Source organism: Miscanthus floridulus, chromosome 10 (assembly GCF_019320115.1).
Source record: "Miscanthus floridulus cultivar M001 chromosome 10, ASM1932011v1, whole genome shotgun sequence".
Taxonomy (NCBI): domain Eukaryota; kingdom Viridiplantae; phylum Streptophyta; class Magnoliopsida; order Poales; family Poaceae; genus Miscanthus; species Miscanthus floridulus.
Window position 1 is genome coordinate 17,634,067 of NC_089589.1, and position 19,896 is coordinate 17,653,962.

General features: G+C 47.3%; 1 long non-coding RNA gene and 1 pseudogene across 1 annotated transcript; one reads left to right on the forward strand and one right to left on the reverse strand.

Annotated features, from left to right (window-relative positions):
* Positions 1-2,915: 2,915 nt before the first annotated feature.
* Positions 2,916-3,516, reverse strand: LOC136487422 (uncharacterized). The gene is made up of 3 exons (XR_010767252.1): positions 3,376-3,516; positions 3,113-3,286; positions 2,916-3,028 (listed from the first exon to the last, which is right to left on the reverse strand). It is a non-coding gene; the product is annotated as an uncharacterized lncRNA (long non-coding RNA).
* A 9,946-nt stretch (positions 3,517-13,462) lies between these two features.
* Positions 13,463-19,545, forward strand: LOC136488091 (cation-chloride cotransporter 1-like; annotated as a pseudogene).
* The last annotated feature ends 351 nt before the right edge of the window (positions 19,546-19,896 follow it).

Genomic DNA, 19,896 nt, shown 5'->3' on the forward strand with positions numbered 1-19,896 from the left:
ATTTGTAGCGGCGGCTGAATATAGAGCCGCCCCTACGAAAAAGAAGACGTTGCTACAAATCCTTTTTGTAGTTGTGAACTTGTGTTAGAGTTAATTCTTGAATGTTGTGCTATTTTGGACGCGAAATGTGCATGACATTTCCCACATGTTCTTTTTCACCATGTATTCACCTCTTGAAGCACTTTAGGTAGGAATTAAGGCCACATGGTCTATGTGTAGTATGCAAGGTTCATTTCTTCAAAACATGGTAGGAATCAAATGTTTGATGGGTAATGATAAACAACGATACAACCATACATGGATTTTTTTTGACGCAAAAGACTGTGGGGGAGATCCCCACAGTGGTTTTAATATATATTAAAAAAGGCTAACATAGTTACAAACCTGAGTTAACTAAAAGCATCAAGCCAAAAACAAAAAGATGACCTAAGATCATCCCTAAATCTAACAGATTGAGACAAATATTGATGTTTAAAATTTGCTAGCCAAATACTATGCGTGGGATCCCGGCGTTGGAAGATCTTGTCGTTGCGCAATTTCCAAAGCTCCCAAGCCGCTATAATAGACGCTTCCGTGAAGAATTCCAAGCCATGTACGTCACGCGCCCTTATAAATCTTTCTGGCAGCGGCAAAGACGTGTCCCAGCTGAAGTTTATCGAAGCCCAGCACTGTACCGCAAAGGGGCACTCAAAGAACAGGTGATCAATGTCCTCCTCAATCCCGGCACAACACATGACACAGAGAGTGTCATCTTGAACATTTAGGTTCCTTCTTTTAGCATTGTCTTGGTGTTGAGACGATCCACTAGTATCAGCCATGCAAAGAATTTGACACGGGGGTGCAGTGAGACTTCCAAAGCACTTTGTAATATGGATGAGTTTCAACCCAACTGAAGGCATATGAATAGAACCGGCGAGAAGAATATTTATTGCCCCAGATCATGGTCCACGCATCTACCGCGGTGTCATCATACTGTAACTGAACCAAGCGGTCCTGAAGGTGCAGCAGCTCATCATGGGCCTGTGTAGACAGAGGGAGCATAAAACCTTCACTTAGATCCTCTTCTAGCATCATACCATGGACTGAGATGGTTTTGTTTTTGGCATAGGAGAATAGCCTAGGGTATTCACTACCGGACTCCTGGCCTTTGCTGAGAGCCCAATGCTCTCGGCAAAGACGATCTGACGCTCGGCAAACTATTTGCCGAGAGCAACTCTCGGCAAAGAGCCTTCGGCAAAACATCTACCGGCAAAGGATTTTTTACCGAGAGCCCCTCTCGGCAAAACATTTACCGAGAGTAATGGCAAGGCTCTCGGCAAACTCTAGCTCTCGGCAAACTGGCGCGCCCTAGTAACGGCCAGGCGACGGGTAACGGTGTGACAGCTTCTTTGCCGAGAGCGACTGTCGGCAAAGAACTTCTTTGCCGAGAGCGACTGTCGGCAAAGAATTGTAAAAAAAAAAGATTTGCGGCCGAGGTGGTTTAAAAAAAAAAGGTTTGCCGAGAGCCGACCACCAAGCTCTCGGCAAAGAGGAAGATTTGCCGAGAGCTAGGCTCTCGGCAAAGAGGCATATTTGCCGAGAGCCAGGCTCTCGGCAAAGAGTCCAGAGAGTTTTTTTTTTTTTTGTTTATATTTCCAGCTTCAACGACACATATTTCACAAATATAACACATCATCCACATCACATATATCACAAATATGTCATCCACATCACATGTCTCACATTATAATCCATCTAAACATCTCAAATCCAACAACACATGTCCATCTCAAAGTGCTAAGTTCATCTCACACAAGTTCATGTCACAAAGTGCTAATACATGATGAAGAACAATAGGCTCACTCCCAAGGCTCCCACCCTCCCGATGGCGGCTGCTGCGGCGGCGGACGGTGTGGATACGGCTGGTACCCCGACCCTCCCGGCGGCTGCTGATGCGGCGGAAGTTGTGGATACGGTTGGTGCCACGACCCTCCCGACGACGGCTGCTCAGGCACATCATTCGAACCCGCCGATTGATTCTGCACAAAGGAGAAGAAAAATTAGTAATTATAGTAATACTAAGGCATATAATTGTAATCTAAGCGTAGACAAGTCAAAATTTGCAGAACTAGGTATAAAATTGTAATCTAAGCCTAGACACATCAAAATTTCGGCAGCACCTCCCCTGCACGGTGGGGTTTCCAAAACCTGCAAGAAAACCAACGGCACGATGGCCGCCCACCACATATCAACGGCACGATGGCCGGCACACATATATATCAATGGCACGAAGGCCTCCCATCACATATCAACGACACGATAGCCGACATGCACAGTAAAGAGCTTTTGTTAGAGAAGTTGAACTCACGTATGAGTAAGGTGGGTATGGGTAAGGCGGTGGAGGAGCGAACAGCTCTAGTGGCGCTGGACGACCCATCGTGACGCTAAGACTTGCCACGTACTGAGCCAAGGTGTCAAACCTCGCCCGCTCGGCCTCCCACCTCTGTCGCTCGGCCTCCCGCTCCCTCTGTCGCTCTTCCTCCACCCTAGCCTTATGCTCCTCGAGCGCATGCACCTAGGCCTATAATTTTTCACCGCATTGTTACAAGCAATTTCGAGGAATGTAAAACCAATGAACGATGAATAAAACAGAAGTAACCTGTAGTGCTGCCACACGATGCGTCGAAGTGTCCTGCCTTGGGTGTATGGGCACGCTACCGCTCGTGCTGCTTGTCCGGACCTGTGAGAGAGTGGGAGTGGTGTGCGGGTCGAGCGTGCTGTTGCCGATGAGGTACCGCCCATGCTTCTTGCCTCCTCCCACCCTCATGACGATGTCGCCGTCAATGTCCGTGGTGTGCGGATCCCAGTCTGCCCCATGGACTCCCCTTGCCACCTCGGTGTACTGACTGATGCGCTCGGGGATGCTCTCGTTGGTGAACGACTCAGCTGGGTCGTCCGGGTTCCAGTTGATGTTGTCTATTGCCTTGCCCTTGTGGGCCAGAACCCATGACTTGAGCTCTCCGCATGGCTGGTTTTGATGTGCAGCCGACTGTGAGAAAAACAACAAGACGATTATAAATCATGCAGGAATACACGTCTGAAAGAATAAATGAAGCTACACCAAGTCACGTACCCATCTAGCCCCGAATTCGTGGATGTTAAGGTTGCCCTGGTGGTGTGATACACCTGGCATCAGCAAACGTCGTTCTCAGAGGACGGTGTGGTTATCCGCCCAATTGCCACTCACCCACCTGTCGACCATCATCTGCCAGGCCCGCGTTTTATTGGCGCACCAGCCAGGAGGCACCTGTACGACATCAAGTACATTGATAGATATAAGAACAATTCAAGCCTACCCAATCTCAGAAGAAATCAATATTGATGTTGTATATTTACCTTCAGGTACTGCTCTTTGGTCAGATGCATTAATCTTGCATCTTCTTTCTTTACCTTCCGATGCTCGTAGACGGCATAGTAATCGATGATGGCCTAGAGCCGCGCCTCGTAATGCATGTCTGAGATGCGACATCTAAAAGATTTGGCCGATGCCTTGGCCGCCCTCGCCTCATAGCCCTCGGCGCATTTGAAGAAGTCCTGCATATAGAAAAGATGTATCAATACACTGGTTCAAGAAACTCTAGCGAATGCAATGTATTGAGCAAAGTAGTGGGAGGAAGACTTACCCAAAACTCGCACATAACCCGCTCCGCCACGCTTTCGTACGTGCGGCCCATCTCGTCCTCCGCATCAGGGGCGGCGACGTAGTGCTCGTACGTGTAGGCCGGCTCCAGAGCTTCGGCGTAGCGAACGAAGCCTGGGAAGTGTTCCCTGTAGAGAAGACCCAGGATGCCATTGGGCAACCTTTTGTGAGCACCTAGGACCACGACCTTCCAAGACCTACGTAAGTAATTAAGAAAAAACTGTTAGTTTCCATTGTGATTCTATCATATGTAGGAGCGAAAAAATGTAAAAGTTACGTACTTTTGCCCAACGGGTCGAATGACCGGGCATAGAGCCTCAGGTATCGGCCGCTCAGGTAGGCTCGCCGGACCTCGTTGGTAGACACCCGAGGTTCCGGTGGAACTGGAACCTCCTGCCTCGGCCTCCTGCTCATCCTCCCGCTCCTCCTGCTCGTCCAGCTGCTCGGCCTCCTGCTTGGCCTCCAGCTCGTCCTCTCCCTGCTGAGCCTACTCGTCCACCTGCTCTTCCTCCCGCTCCTCCTCGGGCTCTGGTGCTGCTGCTGCTGCAGGCTGAGGCGGTGGCGCCCTAGGCCTCCTCCTGGCCGCCCTCCTCCTCCTCCCCTGAGGTGGTGCCGACCCCCAGCTTCACCTGAGGGCCCTGGTGTACTGCCCCCCATGTCGTAAAGCGACCTGACCGCCCGCAAAGCTCTGCGGCCTGCCATCTTTGCACAATCACCTACAAGACATAAACAATAAGATCGGATTAGATGGATCATAAACAAGACATTATTATAAAGAGATGCAAAATAAATAAAGCATAATTAAAAAATAACATAATATTACATGTATTAGAAATAATCATCCCCATCGGGATTAGCTGGATCATAACTCTCATCATCACTATCAGCCATGTCGAAATGTTCAACACTTTCCAAAGGAACAACTATGTCATCATTGCCATTGCCAATATGTCCCGACAGGGAGATCGTGTATCCGGAGAACAACAGGAAGGTATTGTCGAAACTCTGTCTCGGATCGGAGCAGACCATGGAAACTAACACCATCTGCGCATCCTCGGGCTGTCCAAAAAATGTGGACAATTCGAAACAGATACGGTTATTGATATGCAAAGATCTGCATATTTCTAACCGTATCTCTTTCGAACGGGAGACACCTAACTGGGTTATGTGGAGATACATGACCAGGACAAAGAAAGAGTGGTTATACCTTAGGTGGCGGTGAAGTCAGGCTAGCGGGGCCGTGGCGGGTCGGTGCAGTGGCGAGGCGACGCGGTGCGGGCAGACCTGGGGACACCGGGGTACTCCGACTTGGCTCCTGCAAAAAGAAAGAAAGAGGCAAAATAACGTCAACTCAAAAATTCGGCAGCATCTCCCCTGAACGGTGAGGTTTCCAAACCTGAAAGAAAACCACGGCACGATGGCCGACAACCACATATATATCAAGGAACCACATGCAGCTTAATTATCAACTACTACTACTCTAACTACTATAACTACTACTATCAAGCTGATAAGAAACTTATCTTTCCCATCTCATTCAGTTCCATCATTTTTTCGTTCTCAGCATTCAGAAACACTATCAAGCTTAGAAAATTGTATGACTTCGACCAGAAAGCTTACACAATTTCCACTGCCATATCTGGTGGCACAAAGGGAATTGGCAAATATGTTTGTGCATCATTTCAATCAAGTTCGCTTCTCGTGGAACAGTACATGTTTGAATTCACAAGCAATACATTCCCTGTTAATCCTATTTTGCCTTCTCATCATTTCAACCAGCAAATAATTTTCAGACACTTTGCTTGTCTATAGCAAACAATGTGACAAATGGATTTAGGATGCACAGTAATTTAGTAAATGCAGGAATTCTCCTTTTAAGAAATACAAATTTGGATATTTCTATTTTTAACATTATAATCCAGTTAGCCTCTTTTTGCTCACGGAGATAACTTAGTTTATTTGACAAGAAAACAAAGTACTACTACATGATACATTGCAACTGTGCACGAGGAAGAAGTTTTAATTAAATTCTTTAGATGTTTCATCACAGGTGCCAGCTCAGTAGCTGTTTCATCATTCCATATCAATCACCAGCCCATAGCAGCCAAGAATCATCAGTACGGAAGAAAAAGAAACTACTAGTAACTCTCGCCTGAGCTTAAACATATGAGAAACTGTCATCTGAGTTTAAACATCTGAGATAAACAAAATGTCTGAGCTTAAAACCACACTACATTACTGTCAAGCAAACGACATGCAGCAAAAGATCTTACCCTCACAGTTACCTCTAATAATAATGATAGTTATTTAAATTTAATTGCATTTTATATACATAGCATACGACATTCAAATCAAAGCAGATCAATGGATGCAGAACCGCATGCTGAAATGAAATTAGATTCGATGCGAATACAAATTCACAAAGCATAAAGGGAAGAGAAAGGGGTGGGCATACCTGTTGGGTGGCCGACGAAGACCTGACGAAGGGTACGATGAAGACGCGAGCGCCTGGCGTGCGGCGGCGGTGGCGGCAACCTTGACTCCTGGCGTGACGGAGGCACGGAGCAGGATGGGGTGGGCTGGCTTGGGCGGAGCGGCGGCGGCAGCGCGCGCGGCTGGGCGTGGCGGGCTGCGGCGGCGGCGGGGCTGCGGCCGAAACGGTTCACGCGGCTTGCGGGGCTGCGCCGAAACGTTTAAGTGGTGAAGCCACTTTGCCGAGAGCCAGATCTGGGAGGCTCTCGGCAAACCTTCCCCCTTTGCCGAGAGCCCCCAGATCCGGCTCTCGGTAAAGTTATTTTTTTTCAAATTCGGTTCGAATTTTTTAACTAGCTAACTGCACAAAAAAATATAAAAAAATAAAAATTATTATTTGCCGAGAGTAGCTCTCGGCAAACCTCTTCGCCGAGAGCCAGCTCTCGGCAAAAAATTGATCCAGGCCAGGTAAAAAAAAAGAAATCTGCGCCGAGAGCGGGACTAGTTGCTCTCGGCAAAGAGTCTTTGCCGAGAGCAATCCCCTGAAGCTCTCGGCAAATCAAATCCAAAAAAAATTTAATAAACAACAAACGGCTCCGGAAAAATACGAATTTTTGCCGCGTTACAACTTATGCTCTCTAATGGCTATACAAAAAGTTTGGAACTCCAAAACTAATTCGACCGTGACATTGTTTGAAAATCCTAATGACTCCTTCTCAACTTTATAAAACTTATTCGGAGATGTCTCAGATTATAAGAATCATACGCAACCACTTGTGCGAAACATTTTTAATTTTTTACCACAGCCTCCAAGTGTGATACCATGACTTCATTGCAAATATCACAATTTTCCGACTTCGTTTCCTTTTTTAAGAATTTTTAAATCGTTGGGCGACATATGTTCGTGGTCTTCGATTCGTAAAATAAAAGGTGAAAAAAACGTCAACAAGATGTTATTTGCCCTCAATAATGCATAAATAGCATGAATATCATTTTCTACTTAATTTTTTCCCGTGTTTAAATCAATCGCTGTTCAAATTTTAATCGATTAAAAAAACTCATAGAAATGCAATTAATTATATATAGCAAATAATTACAAAAATACACAAAATTTTAATATTGAGTACAACCTGTAGTATGTCTGTAGAGAAAAAAGTTTGGAGCATATGAAAGAAAAAATTATTTAATTGGAGAGAGTTAGGAGAAGAGAAACACATACACATGAAATATAGAAACCACATTTGCCGAGAGCCTGGGAGGGGCTCTCAGCAAATTTTTGCCGAGAGCAGCTCTCGGCAAAGAGGTTTGCCGAGAGTAGTAACGGAGGGGCTCTCGGCAAAGCGGTGACGCCGTCAGGGCAGGTTACGGCTATGGGCCCGCGGCAATGTTTTGCCGAGAGCCTTATTTTGCCGAGAGCGCGGCCTACGGCAAAGGACCGTTTTGCCGATAGGCATTTTTTGCCGAGAGCGGCTCTCGGCAAAACGGCCCACTTCGCCGAGAGCTGTTGCTTGCCGAGATGCAGGCCCACGGCGATCCTGTCACTTGCCGACAGCCGATGTTTGCTGAGAGCCGCTCTCGGCAAACGTTTTCTTTGTCGAGAGCCCGCGTTTTTGCTCTCGGCAAAAATATAGGATCTCGGCAAAGGACGTTTTCCACTACTGGAAACAGCAACGTTGCCGAGGGCAAAAGACTTTGCCGAGGGCCTTATTTCGGGCACTCGGTAAATCCTTTCTTTGCCGAGGGCCGCCCTCGGCGAAGCTTAGCCCTCGGCAAAGGCTCGTTCGCCGAGGGCCGGACCCTCGGCAATCAACGACCCACGGCAAAGGCCCACCTTTGCCGAGGGTCGGGCCGTCGGCACAGTACCGCCTCTCGGCGACCTCGGCCGAGCGTGACGGCGGCACCGGCCGTCAGCCTTTGCCGAGGGCTCGGCGTTAGGCCCTCGGCAAAGAATTTGGAAATAAAAAAATAAAACTCTTTGCCGAGGGCCCGTTGTACAGGCCCTCGGCAAATATTTTGAACGGGATGGCGCCGGCGGAAATAAAAAGAAAACATCTTTGCCGAGGGCCTTGGATTTTGGCCCTCGGCAAAGAAATTAAATAAAAAAAAATAAAAACTCTTTGCCGAGGGCTCTGGATCTAGGCCCCGGCAAAGAGGGGGACCCCATATAAAAAAGAGGGAACGGCCGGCGGGCGCCTTATTCCCAAGTCTGCGCCCGCCCAGCCGCTGGTCATCCGCCCGCCGCCGCGCACGCACCACGCCCCGCCCGAACGCACGCACGCCACGCCACCGGCGCGTCGCGCCGGCCGCCCGGACGCCGCCTGCCCGCCTCCGCCGCCACGACTCCGCCTGGCGCCGCCGCGCCGCGCCGTCCGCCGCGCACGCCGTCCCGAGGTCGCATCCTCGCGCCGCCTCTCCCGGCCCTCAGATGCGCGACCTCGCCAGGCCCGCCGCCCCGCCTCCTCTCCGACCCCTAGTCCCCCCCGTTTCCTCCTCTCCTAATCAGCTTGACCTGAGTTTCGGTGCCGTTATCATTTCATTCAGTGGTAGACCATGATGTTTACGGTTATATCCACCACAATGTCAGTCCTTTCGGAATACTTACAGGATATAACGGTTGTGCATCAGTATGTATATCTATACAAGTACGTGTCTATGTTTGTATCATGTTTTGAAATTATAAAAAAAAACTGCACCTTAATTAGTTGTAACAGTACAACTCTATATATATGCATGATTAATCTAGCTAACCGTTACAAGTAGGTGTTTGATTATTGGCATGATAATTAACGAAATGAAAGTACGCTGATGAACACATTGCACATGTGGCCAGTCTTGCATGCCAGGCAGCCCCGGAACCGTGCATGTGATGTGAGCCCTCTGCTCCGAGCTAGCTAGCAGGTCGCCCCCTTGCAATGATTCCACCGTTAGGGCTACTGACAGTTAGTCGTCGTGGACCCACCACTGACTAATCATTAAGCTACTAAGTACATACTGATTATTAATCAGCATCGATCTAGTAGAGCGTGTAAATTTAGGATTTACTGGTTCAGTACTTTTCTGCAGTTGCACTTGTTTTATTCACTGTCTAAGCGGGTCATGTTTTGAAGCAATTACTTGGGCATGCAATGCAGGTGGTTCTAGATAACGGCCTCGTCTGGACGACCTTGCCGTCACCTTCACTTCCCCATCCCTCGGTCGAGTAGAAGGTAAAACCATGGGTTGTCGGCCATCGCGCCGTTTTTTGATGTGGATGGCCTTCGTGCCTCCCATTGTTGATGTGTCGGCCTTTGTGCCGTGAATGTGGGTGTTGGCCATCGAGCCGATTTTTTTTGCAGGTTTTGGAAACCTCCCCGTACAGGGGAGGTTCTGCCGAAATTTTTAACTTATACCCTTTTTTTTGCAGAGCAAAGGACGTCAAAGGAGCTTCAGAGTAGTCGATTGTCCTCGTCGGCGCTGCGACTCTCCACTGCCCCGACTCGCCACTGCCCCACTACCCTGTCTCCACCGCCACCTTAGGTATAAACAACCTCTACTCCTGTATCTTTGTCGTAGACTGCGTAAACCAGTTAGGCGTCTCCCGTCCGAAAGAGATACGGTTGGAGGCATGCAGATCACTGTGTGTATCTGACCGTATCTGTTTCGGATTGTCCATGTTTTTTGGACAGCCCGCGTATGCGTAGATGAGGTCAGTTTCCATGCTCCGCTCCGATCCGAGCCAGAATTTCGGCAGCACCTCCCCATTGTTCTCCGAATACACAAACTTCTTTGCAGGACGTGTATTGGGAGAACATCGGAGAGGTGCTGCCGAAATTCTGTCTCGGATAGGAGCGGAGCATGGAAACTGACCTCATCTACGCATACGCGGGTGGGATTAGGATCTATCCTCACCTATTAGACAGTAGGAACACTGGCTAGGTGCAGTTGATGGTTACGTTACTCGGTGATGTATTTGTCAAAGGATGGAGGACCGTCAGTGGATGTACACGGGGCGAAGAAGTCGAAACGATTACGACGTGGATTGGGTGAAGAGGACAGATGACTTCTTGAAACATGCATTTGGCGAGGGTGTAGCTAAAGGGCATTCTCTAGTTTGGTGTCTGTGCAGCCACTGTGACAACAGGAGAAGGGTGGACAAGCAGGCCATGGGTAAACATCTTGTGTACCATGGTTATACGCCGGGCTACCACCGGTGGATCTACCATGGTGAAGCCGATCGTATCAGAGAGGAGGTGGTGAGACCACGTCTCGAGCCTTTTGATGATGATGCTGGGGTAGCAGACATGATAGATGACGCTCACCAAGCTCAGTTCGCTGAAGGACGTGACAAGGAGGAGATGGAGGCAAACGTAGAAGCCTTCTACAAAATGTTGGACTCGGCGTCTAAACCCCTTCACGAGCATACAAATATTTCTCAGCTGGATGCCATTGGGCGTGTGATGGGGCTGAAGGCCGAGTTAAACCTGAGTCGAGAAGGCTTCGATAAGATGTTGACTGTGTTTGGCACCATGCTACCGAAGAACCACATTCTGCCCCCCAACTTGTACGAGTCAGAAAAACTCCTTCGTGCGCTCAAGATGCCATATGATAAGGTACATTGTTGTCCAAAAGGGTGTGTCCTATTTTGGAAAGAACACGAGCATGCAAAGTACTGTCCGAAGTGTGGATCCTCCAGATACCTAGAGGTAGTATCTGGTGATGGCCAAAAGGTGCAGCTTACGATCCCCACGAGAGTCTTACGTCACCTTCCTTTCATAGCGAGGATCCAACGACTTTTCATGACCGAGGAAACTGCGAATTTGATGGTGACAAACCTCTTAAACCTGTCATGTTCAAATGCCATTGGTTCAATCCTCGCGAAACGAGACTGACCCCTCATCTTGGGCTAGTCGAGGTGCGAGAAGATTCCGTTTATCCGGGAAAAGACATCTACATTGTGGCTCAACAGGCCGTGCAGGTGTATTACACGAGATATGCCAACCAAGCCAAACAGGAGCTTCAGGGTTGGGCTATTGTGCACCAGGTTTCTCCACACAGCAAACTACCAACCCCTAACGATGACGATTACAACTTTAACACAAACACATATGATGGAGAGTTCTATCAGGAAGATGGGCTACCGGGGACGCTTCAGATAGTCCTACCCGAGGCCCTCGAAATGGAAGTAGACAACGAAACAGTTGATGACGAGGACGATGGAGATGTGGTGCAAAATGCCAAGGACATACAAATGCTTGAGCGATTACTTGTAGCAAGTGACGAGGACGATAACATAGAACCCTCGGATAGTGTTGCCTATTTGGATAATGTTGACAGTGATGACGAGACCTATAATCCCAATCATGAAGATTATTCGTAATACATGTAATACTATGTCTTGTTTATTTATTTTCATTTATATTTTGTTTATTTATTTTCAGTCTCTAATATGTGTACTAACAAGTCTTGTTCATTCTTCGTGCGTGCAGGTGATTGATCAAAGATGGCGAGTAGCCGGCCACGACGTGACACACCCTCGGCTTACGCGAGGAGGCCGCCGGAGGAGGGGGAGGCAGGCAAGGGACAGTTGCAGGAGGCAGCGGGAGGACGAGGGACAACGGCAAGAGGCCGCGGGAGGAGGGGGAGGCAGACGACAGGAGGCAGTGGTAGGAGGCAGCGGACTCAGCCCCCTGAGCCCGTGCCACCGACGGAGGAGGAGGAGGAGCAGGGTGCGGCGCCCGAGGACGAGGGAGGCGAGGCGTCGGGTGTCTACCAGCGAGGCCCGGCGACGCTCCCTTCGTTTCCGCTTCCTCAGAACCGTCTAGTGCTTCGCCCTATGCCGCCCAAGTAAGTAAATATAAATGATATCACAACTACTTCATATGATATGTTTGAAATCGAAAGAGAAACTGATAAATTTTCTTCTTACTTGTGTAGGGCTTGGGAGGTGTTGTCAGGTACTCCTCTGCGCTCTCCCGCGATCGTCTTGGGTGTGTTGTGTTGGAAGTGGTTCCCCGGCATTGTGGAGTTGCCGTCGGAGGCCCGAGAGCCAGCCTACACGTGGGAGAGGTACACCCTGGGCGAGGACGACCAGTACCGCAACAAGCAGGAGCGGATACTTGCTGAGTTTTGGGTAAGTTCCTCTCGCACAACATTAATCAATCCTTCACATTGAATTCTATTTTTTTCAAATAACGATTGGATATATCATCTTTTATGCAGAGGTTTTTCAGGGCCGAAGAAGGAACCGAGGGCCTCGCTGATCGTGTGGCGCATGCAGCCTGTAGGAAGTATGTCACCGACATGTTTCACGAGGCGCGCGTCCAGGCCCACATAGACTACTACGCGTCGGCTCGTAGAATGACAGTCACCAAGAGGGAGGCTCGACAGATGACGCTGACCCAGGAGCAGTACCTTGAGGTACATGAATAACATTGATATTGTTTTGTTTTTGAATTAAATATGTTCAATTTCATCTTCATATATGTCAAACACTCGTTGACATGTAGGTGATTCCCTAGTGGTGCCGAGCGCATGCCGACGCCTGGACAATGATCGTGGCTAGGTGGTTCACGCCGGCCTACATAGAGAAGCACGAGTCTCAGCGGGCACTGCGTATGCTCAGGCCAGCTGCCACTCACCATCAAGGCAGCAGGAGTCTCCCCGGATTCAAATCGGCATATGTAAGTGATTTTTCTTCTATTTAGTTTCACGCTTAACGTATGCCTGATTGCTCACCACCTGCCGCCTTTCTCGCAGGAGGCTGCGCACCCGGACGAGGATGTCTCGATGTTCACGGCATGGGCTATGTCCCACCAGACCAGGGTGGCCGGCGACGTCACCTGGGACCCGGCTGCCCCTCGCGAGGCATACTCCGACCCTAACGTGTACACTAAAGTCCAGGAGTACACGTCGGCGGTACAGCAGCGGCATGGGCCAGAGTACGACGTCCGCACCGAGCCCATTGATGCCGAGGCCATCATGAGGCTCGGTGGCGGCAGGAAGCACGGCCGGACGTGGATTGCGAACGCCGCCATCGACCCCACCACTGTTCCCACTCTGAGCCAGCTCCGAGCACAGAGCACGAGTTCCAGCCAGCCCATACGCTCACGGCCTACTCCGACACTGCAGCGGGTCGATGCGCTCGAGGTAATTCTTGTTTTACTCGTCGTAAATTAATATTCTCACACTTGAGTTAGTTTTGCATTACTAAAATATTGGAGTGCAATATTGCAGGCCCAGAACAACGAGAAGACGGCGCAGATCACGGCCCTCACTGCTCGGCTGGAGGCTGAGCAGGCCGCTCGGGAGGCCCAGGAGGTCAGGATTGCAGAAATGATGCGAATCATGCAAGCTCTTGGGCAGAAGACGGGTGTGCCTGTGCAGATGTCAGCTCCTCCGCCTCAGGTGCCGCACGCGTTTGCAGCTACTCCTGTAAGCGTTAAAGTTCACTTCTCGCTTGTGTGACATAGAAACCCAGAGAACACTAGCTACTGATTTGCTTGTATGACATAGAAACCCAGACAACACTAGCTATAAAAAATTTGATAGGTTTTTGTCTAAATACTAAAACTGTAGTCCTAGAATAATTACTGCAATCTCACATAAGCATATAATTGTTTGTGCAGCCTCAGTCGGCGGGTTCCAATAACCCCCCTCGTGCGTCACCTGATTCTGGAGGCTTCGTTATACCACCCTCGACGCAGAGGCCAGACGGTTGGGAAGGTTGGTGACGCAGAGGCCAGACGGTTGGAGAGGTTGGCCAGCCTCAGTCGGATTTGAACTTGTGGACTTGACACTTGAGTTAGATTGTGGACTTATGGAATTGTTGAATTTGGACTTGTGATGATACATGTGATATCTGTGAGATATATGTGATATTTGTGAGATATATGTGATGATTGTGATATTTGTGGGATATTTCTGCTGTTGAATATATATATATATATTTTTGTCTGCATGGAAAGCAAGAAACAGGTGGAATGTTGAAAATTTTCACTGGTCTTTGCCGAGGGCCTTGACCATAGCCCTCGGCAAAGAAAATCCCAGGAAAAATTAAAAACAGGTCTTTGCCGAGGGCCTTAACCATAGCCCTCGGCAAAGAAATTCCCAGGAAAAATTAAAAAGTAGGTCTTTGCCGAGGGTTTTGAACACAGCCCTCGGTAAAGAAATTCCGAGACAAAAATAAAAACGTAGGTCTTTGCCGAGGGCCTTCGATATAGCTCTCGGCAAAGAAATTCCGAGAAAAAAAAAGAAAATAGCTCTTTGCCGAGGGCCTCTATGTCAGCCCTCGGCAAAGACACCGTGGAAAATAACCGCGAACCTAACGACTACTTTACTTTGCCGAGGGCCGCCGTTAGCCCTCGGCAAATACTATGCCGAGTGCCCGAAAAAAGGCCCTCGGCAAAGAGTCCTTCGCCGACGTTTTTTTTCCCGAGGGTTCTTCACCGAGGGCTGCCCTCGGCAAATCCTTCGCCGACGGCTGAAGAGCCTTTGCCGAGGGCTTCAGGCCCTCGGCAAAGACCCTGCGTCCAGTAGTGTTCCCGGTAGTGATTAATTGGACAGCAAGCACTGAATCCAGCCATAGATCCTCCCAGAAAGTGATCGTGGAGCCATCTCCTAGAGTGCACCTAGCAATCCTTCGATAGATGCCATTGAGTCTCATCACATCGCGCCACCAGAAGGAGCCGAGCTCTCTGCAAGTGTGTGTGGCTTTGTCCGTGTAATAGGTATCCCAAACCAATCTCACCCAAGGCACATCCTCTTTGTTGTAGAATTTGTGGAGTTGCTTGAGTAACAACGCATCATTTTGCAATCTCAAGTTAATCACTCCCAACCCTAAACCCTAAACCATACACGGATATTATGGCTAATCAAATATTATTACTAGCTGGCGCCCTCGTTGGAAGATACACCACTGGGTCCTTTCGCTGATCGGTGCATCTCAATGTATTGGTATGCTTCTTCATTCCTATAAATTTTTTTGTGACCAAATTTTATCGAAAATGTATGTCTACATTTTATAATCTGTAAATCCGTAAATAATATTGCAATAACATCTTTAGAAGCCTGTGATTGAAGACTGAATCAGAAAACAAGTGTACAGAATTTGAAATTTATGTTCATGGAACTGTTTATCATTTTTTTCTTCAATTTGAGTTTAATGACAAATAATTTTCCCCTTAATATACAGTTATCATGTTTATGATCTCATGGACTTTTACCGTGGTCTCCCTAACCTCTCAAGCCTTATCTACTACTACGTCAGCTTAAAAGGAAAGGCTGGTGACTGGGGAGATGGATTTAAAACTGCATACTTTCAACTGGCTCTGCGAAGCCTCCGATCACCCGGAGGTAGAATATTTTTACATGGAAAATAAACATTATTTAGCTGAGCTACAAGTGCACTAGTACACAGAACATTAGTACTGGCGGTTCTAAACGTATTTTTATTGGCGTTTGTATCAACCGCTAGTGCCTAAAGGCCAGTGAAAATCGTGAAGTTCACAGGCGTCTTCTAGAGAACCACCACTACAATTGATTTACACTGGCTGTTTTCTTAAGAAAACCGCCACTACAAATTATTTTCAAAAATTACAAATTGGCCTAAAAATAGCAAATTTTTTTATTTGAGGAGGCTGGCGCACAAGGCATCCGTACACGGTTCTGATTGTTTTCATTCGAACTCAGCACCCTCAAGCCTCATACGTTACGCCCCTTACCATTGCACCCCAAAGTCACTTTTTGTGACTAAAGAGCAGAAATATACTCCATTAGTATTCACTACCGTAGATTTTAAAATTGAGATTTAAAGTCCTAAATGGATTCAAATGAAAAAAAGTTTCAACTACAAACTTTTAAATCTCGTCGAGATCTAAAACTTGCATTTTGATCGTTTTCCCATCGGAGGCCATTTGAGAAATTCAAAAAAAATATAAATTTTAAAATTATTAATGTTAAAACAAAATTTATGCATCCTAAATGATTTTAAATGAAAAAGTTGTCAACTACAAAGTTGTAGATCTTTTTTAATCCTACAATTTTTATTTAGACCATTTCTCCATCTGAGATCATTTGAAAAACTCAAAAAATTAATTTCAAATTATTTGTAGTGGCGCTAGGTTATGAAAACCGCCACTATAAATATATTTTTACTGGTTGTTTTCTTAAGGCTACCGCCAGTAGAAATCATATATTTTTACTAGCGGTAATCTTAAGAAAATAGCCAGTAAAAATGAATTTACATTGGCGGTTCATGACCTAGACCCACAGTTTTGTTTCTAGTGGCTCCTATACATTACGAACCTCCACTGAAAAAATGGCCACCACCAAGAGAAATCGTTGTTGTACTAGCTCCATGTTATATAACTATCATTATTTTCGTGCAGCAAATAACGTGCATCCAAAAAATTGGTACCCCATTCTCTTATATTTTGCTGCCCTTGGGGTAAGCTTCCAAAAAAATGTAACACGTGCCATCCAAAACTTGCAGATTTTGCCAATTGCATGAAGAAAAAGGGCCGTGGCATGTCGATTTTTGTCTCAGTCATTGATGGTGATTACCATGAATAATCAGCTGAGGAAGCAAATACAGCTTATCGTCAACTTAGTGACGACTGTAAGCATTGTGAGGGTGTCGCTGAGCTCAATATCTGACGGTTTCAGCAGCATTGTTCAGATAATGGGCCTAGGCAACTTGAAACCAAATATTGTTGTCATGCAATCTCCTGAGATATGGCGTCGCGAGAATCTAACACAGATACACTGTCATCATTTATCAGCATCATAAATGTCTGCATTATTGCTAACAAGGCTATTGTTATTGTGAAAGGACTTGATGAGTGGCCTAACACCACTGCAGACGCCCTCTTTGCCGAGTGCTGGGGGCACTCGGCAAAGCCAGCCAAGCACTCGGCAAAGGCTTTGCCGAGTGCCGCACTCGCCAAAGGTCTCTCGGCAAATATTTTATCGGCAAAAATTTCTTTGCCGAGTGCCAAAAATCGACACTCGGCAAAGTCTTTGCCGAGTGCCAAGCCCGCACTCGGCAAAAAAATAACTGCCGTCAACATTTGACGCCGGCTTTGCCGAGAGCCAGGGCTCAGCACTCGGCAAAGAAACCATTTTTTTAAAAAAATCTTTTTAAAAATAGTCTTTGCCGAGTGGTACCACCTGACACTCGGCAAAATTGACCTCTTTGCCGAGTGCCAGGCTGTGGCACTCGGCAAAACTGGGGAAGTGGCTGTTTTTGCAGCATTTTTTTCCAGCTTTGCCGAGTGCCACACCCCTGGCACTCGGCAAAGACTTCTTTGTCCAGTGTTGGCACTCGGCAAAGCTGGGAAATTTGCTATTTTTTTTGTTTGTTGCTTTCCTTCAAAAGCAAACACGCAAAACTCATATATAATACATGAGACAGCACACAGGCATTTAGCATCACACAAAACGCATACATAATCCATCACATACATCCATAATACATCACAAGCACATCCAACATCCATCACAAGCACATCCTCCTGCATAATCCATCACACGCATATCCAATGTGCAAATCCATGACAACATCTAAGAAGTCTTCATCCAACACAAGTCCTAGATCAAGAAAAGTCAATGAAACATGAAGGACCCGCGCAAGTACGGTACCGATGAGGTGCTCGAAGTGGAACCCCCCGCCACCCCCCAGAGGAAGTGTCACCCCCTCCTGTCTGGGGGGCCAGCTGCTGGTCCTCGTCGTTAGTGGTCGTCGTCCGGTCCTCCTCGGGCGGGGGCACGGCAGACGACTGCACCGCCCTCCTCGGACGGCCGCGGGGGCGGCGGGCCAGACGGCTCCTCGCCGACGCCTCCGCCTCCTGAGTCGTCCTCGCGTAGAGCGAGTTGCAGGTCCGGGTCCGCCTTCCGCCTGGCATTTTGTCGAGTGCCTGCAAATACAAAGAGTAAACCAGTTAGCACAATATAGACAAATATAGAGATGCAAAATGAACGAAACATAACTAGAAAATAATAATAGTATAGTATTACATGAATTAGAAATAATCTTCAGGATCGGCAGCGGCCGGATCATAAGTGATGACGTCCTCCAAACGTTTTCAAATTTTTACCACCGCATATGCATGTGATATCACGACATCTCGCCAAGTTTCATGATTTTCGGGATTCGTTTGAATTTTATAGAATTAAATAACCACTCGCACGCAAGTTCGCGACGTTGCCCCGTGAGCACGTTGATCGAAATTTGGAGACAGTTCCTAGATTTAGCATAAAGTGACACTAACAAACAAGAATAACATTTTTGGAATGGATCAAAACTATTATTCGATGCACCTGCAGTTTAAACCTACATTTTCTGGAAAATTGCAAGAAAACGAAATAAAGTGAAGAAATATAGCAAACAGCAATGAAATTGTGCCAAATTTGAACATGTTGTTCATGGTACAAATACAAATCTAAGAAAAAAAGTTGGTGGCAAAAAACAAAAAAAAATTATTTTGCCGAGTGCCAAGGTTTGGCACTCGGCAAAGTGAATATTTTGCCGAGTGCTAACCCTAGGCACTCGGCAAAGCCAATATTTTGCCGAGTGCCAAACAGAAGGCACTCGGCAAAGAGGACGGCGTTGGGTACCGTTATCCCCGGGCGCCTCTTTGCCGAGTGCCCAACTTTGCCGAGTGTCTGGCACTGGGCAAAGTTTGGCTTTGCCGAGTGCCTTATTTTGCCGAGTGCCAGACACTCGGCAAAGCCCTATTTGCCGAGTGCCAAGTTTCGCCGAGTGCGGCACTCGGCAAAGGTGGCCTTTGCCGAGTGCCCAATATTTGGCACTCGGCAAAGATTTGAGCACTGGGCAAAGTCCCGGTTTCCTGTAGTGTAATGAGTACCAGAGACTGTATGGGACCATTGACCAATATACTAGATGGATTGTGAGGGATGGAGGACTAATGCTTCTGCTGTCTCAGCTCCTACTCGCCAGAGATGGTTTTGAAAGCTGTAAGATTCAGGTATTCTGCATAGCAGAAGAGGGCACATAAGCCGAGGAGCTAAAGGCTGGTGTGAAAAAGTATCTGTATGATCTGCGGATGCAAGCTGAGGTTATTGTTGCGACCATGATGTCAATGAAGCGCATTCTGAGATCAGCACTAATGCTAAGAAGAATACGCAAGCGCTCAGGATAGAATCAGAGCATACCTTTCTCTGATAAAGGAGACTGCACAAAGAGAAGGGCGGCCACTGATGGAGGATGGCAGGCAAGTCGTGGTCAATGAAGAGAAGGTTGAGAAGTTCCTCTATATGATGCTAAAGCTGAATATAACTATCGTCAAGTACTCCATATGATGGCAGGCGTGGTGCTGGTGAGCCTCCCACCACCTCCTCTGGAATATATGGATATGCTTGTCGTGAACGTACCACGTATGCTGATAGTTAGGGGATAAAGAGATGTTGTCACACTTTCACATGATTGGATTTGATACACATTTATAAGCTAGCTAGTTCCTTTTGGAGGTTATATATACGGTTTGTGTGATGGTGGTTGCTCTCATGCTTAGCTAGCTGCATGGATTTTACTGTTGAGTTTATAATTTTGTAGATGAATACTTGCATAGGATTTAGTTACATTCTTTAGACTGAAGACATTTGCACGGATAGAAAATACATAGTCTAGAGATTATTTTTTATATAGAGAAGAAGCTCCAATGATGTGTCTATTGTTTTATTTTGTATTCCACCTTCGGTAAAATATAAAAATAGATTTTCTTTCTTATATTATTGAGAGAAAGCATGTA